The sequence below is a fragment of the Mus pahari genome, chromosome 18 (assembly GCF_900095145.1).
Source record: "Mus pahari chromosome 18, PAHARI_EIJ_v1.1, whole genome shotgun sequence".
Classification (NCBI taxonomy): Eukaryota; Metazoa; Chordata; class Mammalia; order Rodentia; family Muridae; genus Mus; species Mus pahari.
The window spans coordinates 24,481,009-24,486,178 of record NC_034607.1 but is presented as its reverse complement, the minus strand read 5'-3'; positions in this window follow the sequence as shown (position 1 = coordinate 24,486,178).

The window sequence follows — 5,170 nt, the reverse complement described above, 5'->3', positions numbered from 1 at the left end:
AAGAAGAAGAAGAAGAAGAAGAAGAAGAAGAAGAAGAAGAAGAAGAAGAAGAAGAAGAAGAAGAAGAAGAAGAAGAAGAAGAAGAAGAAGACTGCTCAAATGTGGATTTAAGCCCATGGAAAGTCTTTATTAGCCAGCCTGCAACCACACTGGGTGTTCAGGATCCCAGTGTATCCTCAAGCCTTTTTCATGTTGAGTCAGTTTTCTTTAAGGGGCTCAGAGACTGACCCCATTCCCAGAAGCACATGAGTATTCTCAAGGGCAAGGCTTTGATTCTCCAGCACAGAGAGATGCAATAGACTTGGCCTCCCAATGCTTACATGCCTGGAGCATAGCCTGGTGTGAGAAATGCTCTGAGCACTGTCTGGCCAATAAGACCTGTTACCAAGAAGTGTTATCAAATCCTGATGCATGGTAGGCCCACCCAAGGTATCCACAAGAGGTGACTCACCTTTCTGAACCTTACCTTTCCCCCATTTTTATTGATTATTTCTCTTATTTGGCAATTTCTCTTCCCTGATCTTATTTCCTTTCTATGTCTTATCCCACTCCATCCTTACTGGCTTTTTCCCAGACTCATGATTTTGGGGTTTTCTTTGTGACCATTTTGCTTGACCAGGGCCCCTCTGGATTGGGACTATATTTTGGAGTCTGTTGGGGTCATCAGTGGATACACAAATGAAGTCAATAATTGCTCATTTCCCTGAATCTGTAGCAAATAGTTCAGCAGTGAGGGGTAAGACCCTGCGCTCCTCCTCCATCTGTCCTGTACTCTGCAGACACACTATGTGCATTCACAACTGTTGTGGGATCATATTTGAAGTGGCTGTGTCTTCCCCTGAAGGTGACATTTCACAGTCTTTCTCCCTTTTGTCCAGCTCTTACATTCTCCTGTCCTCTCTTAACAGTGTTCCTTGAGCCTTAGAAGGGATCATATGAATGTCTTATGCAGATCTGACTGCTCATCTGTCACTCTCAGCATCCTGTGCAGCCATGAGTCTCTGCTTCTGTCACAATTCATGAAAGACTTCTCAAGTCAAAGCCCAGAGTGGCATTTGTCTGTAGATGTAAACAGAAATACTTATGAAGAAAGCTTGACGCTGTGTCAAGAGAACCAAGCAACAGTATTCAGTCCCCTCAATGACCAATGACTTCTGCAGCCTCAGGGTTTTGATGAGTTTACAGTACCAGGTATGGATTGCGGAATGAACCTCAGATCCAGCCAGAGAAAAGTTGGTTACCTCATAACATCAGAGCCACTAATGTGCTGGTAAGTCAGTCTCATGGGCAGAAGAAGTCATAGCTGGGTGGGCTATGTCTTTTGTCACCAACATAGCACCTTTCAGGACTATGAATGCTTGCTAGCCCTGAGCCCCACTTTTTTACATCATTACATAAACCTCTCCCCTAGGGAGTCATGAACTAACCTCTACTCCTCCCAGACAGAGCACCAAAGTGACAATTCCACTCAAGTCCAACTTGGTGACGCAGTGATTTTATTGGTCTTAGTTACAAAAGAATGAGTGAAGGTGACTTTCAGGGACATAGGGGACCACAAAGCAACCTCAACCAACATAAACGTCTCACCCTTCAATGGATGGCAGCCTTCCCATAACAACAAAATTAACCTCTGTATGCTCTGGCACCTTCAAGACCAGAGGCAGCTGGGACACAGATGTCAAAGCAGCACAGGAGGGAGAGGCTTAGCCCTGAGGTGTGATGACTCAGAATCAGGCTTACCCTCCATCCCTCCCACACATCCCCACAGTTCTCCATAGCATCCTCCCAGGTGGGACAGGCTCATGTTCGCTTTCACCACAGCATCGGCAGTGACAGTCTCTAGCTGCACTAACACACACTATAGCTGAAGGTCCTCTGTGATAATAATGTACAAATTTAAATGCCTTGTAAATGTACATTTACACATATATACATATGCATACATATAGCATAATAATGGACTTGATGATGACATTTTCATACATGTCTTAATTACTATGATCATATTCACCCCCATTATGTGAGAGAATGTCAGTAGGGCCCATTTCCATAGTCTTTCATAGAATGGAGTCATGGTTGTCTCTAATGAAGATGAAAATGGCTGGTATGCTCAGACAGTCTCACTATGTAGCCCTGGCTGTCCTGGAACTCACTAAGTAGACCTGGCTGGCCTCGAACACACAGAGATCCCTGAGTCTCTGCCTCCTGAGTGCTGGGATCCCAGCTTCTTCAGCATCCTTATAGCAAAATGAGAGATGGAGACAGGAAAACCTGCTGGAAGCTCCTGAGTCAGCCGGCCTGGAGTGTGGAGCAGCACAAATGAGACAGACCTGAATGAATAATGTGGAACGTGAAGACCCAGGCCTGAGGCTGCTTCTGACCTCCACACTTGAGTACATCACACTCACACACACACTCTCTCACACACACGCACACACACACACGCACTCTCACACACACGCACTCTCACACACACACGCACACACTCATGAACACACAAAGATGTGCACACTTGTTCACACATAAACGTTTGCACACACACACACACCAACACACAAACAGGAACACATGCACACATATAAATGCACATACATGCACACACACACACACACACAAAACATGGAAGGAATCCTAGAACTGGAAGAATGTGAAAAGTCCCTCTTCAGACTCCAGTTTTCCTTGAAGCTTGTAGCATCTGTGTGAACCTTGCTTTGGCTCGCACACTCTTTCTGCTGAGCTTAATGGACAGAATCCAGAGTGACAAAGGAGACATGACTCTGTGCTTGCCTGTGAGGGACAGCCTTGATTAGATTAGCCTGAGGTCACGCTTGTGAGGGGCTGTCTATATGAAGCTCAGTGAGGTGGGGAGACCCACCCCAGGTGTGGGTGCTTCATTGTCTAGGCTGGAACCCTGGGCTGGAGATTTTCCAGGTCTCCTCTTAGACATTGGCTCCTTTGGACAGCCATTATCTCCACTCCCACCTGGGTCACACTCATAACTACAGTGTGTCCCCTGGATCTTTTTGTTTGTATTCCACAGTGAGGAGAACAAATCATTGCCTACCCTCAAGTGCCAAAAGCGTCAACATCACTCATATCCAATGACCAGGGTCAGTGCTGTTCACTGAATACCTTCACTGGGGCCTCACTAGTTCCTTGCCTTATTGCTGTGAGAACATACTTTGATACGAGCCAGAGACAGTTCAGCAGGTAAAGGTATTTGCCACTGAGCTTGACAACCTCAGATCCGTCCAACCCACATAGTGGAAGCAAAGAACCTACTCTCACAGCTTTTCCTCTGACTGTCACACATATGCCATGTACACAAGATTCCTCTGCCCCTATAAAAGAGTACAGTTAAAAATATGTTAGCAAATCAGTTTAGAGAAGGGTTTCTTTGGGCTCCCAGTTTGAGGCTACAGTCCATGGTGATGGGGATGTAAAAGAAGCAGTATCTGCAGTTACCAGGACGACAGCAATGAGTGTCTGTGCTCAGCTCGCTGTCTCCTTTCCACCAGTCAAGATCCTCAGGCCACCCAAATGTAGCACCGTTCTTGCCACCTCAATTAACCTAATTAAGATAATCAGCCACAGGCACAGCCAAAGGCTGTTCACCCATCACAGGTGTGCAAGGAGGCTTGTTTCCCAGGAGAGTCTAGATCCTGTCAAACTGGCAATCAGTATGAGCCAGCTCGTGTCCTTAAAGGTACAGTTGAATATTGGCCCCTGTTTTCCAGATAAGAAACTGGCACTCAACCAAGGATGGTGAGCATCTCACTGCATGTATAAATGGCTAGGGTCGCAGGCACAAGGCACAAGCCACGGCATCAGAACAGGCAATCGGGGTTTCACGGCGACCGTCTTCTCCCACTGAGGCATCTCCCAGCCCCCTTCCATGTTTCTCCCAAGCAAACAGATAACTATGATGTGAAGGCAGCTCACACTAGGTTAATTGAAACTTCCCAGGCCCTTACTTAAGATGGCAGCTTCCCTTAGCTAGAGTGGCCATAGGGCACAACAGCTCTCTCGGGTTGGATCCTTCCATTTCACTAAAATTGTCACCAGAGCATCTCTTCAGTGAGGTGCTGGTGACTCTGTAGCCTAGCTATCTTGGAACTCACTATGTAGACCAGCCTGGCCTGAAACTCACAGAGATATACCTGCCTCACCCCCATCCCCTACCACCAAGTGCTGGGATTAGAGGCATGGCCACCATGCCCAGCTCCCTCAGGACTTTATAAGATATGTCTGATCACTCAACACTGAGTACAGTCCCAGACACCCAAATAGCCACAAGGAGGATTTCCCCCAAACCAGCACCATTGTTGTGAGAACCACAACCAAGCCCTATAGGGACACAGCCAACTCATGGCCACTGCTAAGCATTTGTATTTTCGTCTCTACTTCTCTCCTTAAAGTAAGTATTCTTTATCCATGAGAATTGTATTCATACAATGAAATATGATCATATCCACCCCTATTTCCTTCTCCCAAAGCCCCCAAGCACACCCTCATCCAACTATATCTTTTTTAATAAGCCACTAAGTCTAGTTAGTGCTGCCTTATGTGCATGTGCACAAAGGACACACAGAAGCATGGCCACCCAACCACTGGCCACCCCCTCAAATGGTTGTTTCTTCTTCCCCAGCACCCAGCACTCCCAGTCACCTCTCAGTAAGGAGCAGGACCTAAAGAGTAGGACTTCATCTCTGCTAGAGGTTTGGCTGGCTTGACCTTAGGCAGGTCTCATGTGGGTAGCCATAACTCCTATGAGTCCCAGGGACCTTCTCTCTCTGCATCCCCAGGGCTGGGATCAAACACATGTATCACCATGCATAACTGTTCTATATGCCTGGGGTTTCTCCCATATCCTCATGCTTGCCAGACAGACGGACTTCACTGACTAAGCCATCAGCTCTATAATGACATCTTCATTTAAATACATCGTGCAACTGGAGCCATGGGTCCCTCCATGTGCACTCTTTGGTTGGTGGTTTAGTGCCTGGGAGCTCAGGGGGGTCTGGTTGATAGATATTGTTGTTCCTCCTATGGAGCTGCAAACCCTTTCAGCAACTTCAGACCTTTCTCTAACTTCTCCATTGGGGACCCCATGCTCAGCCCAATGGTTGGCTGGGAGCATCCACCTCTGTATTTGTCAGGCTTTGGCAGA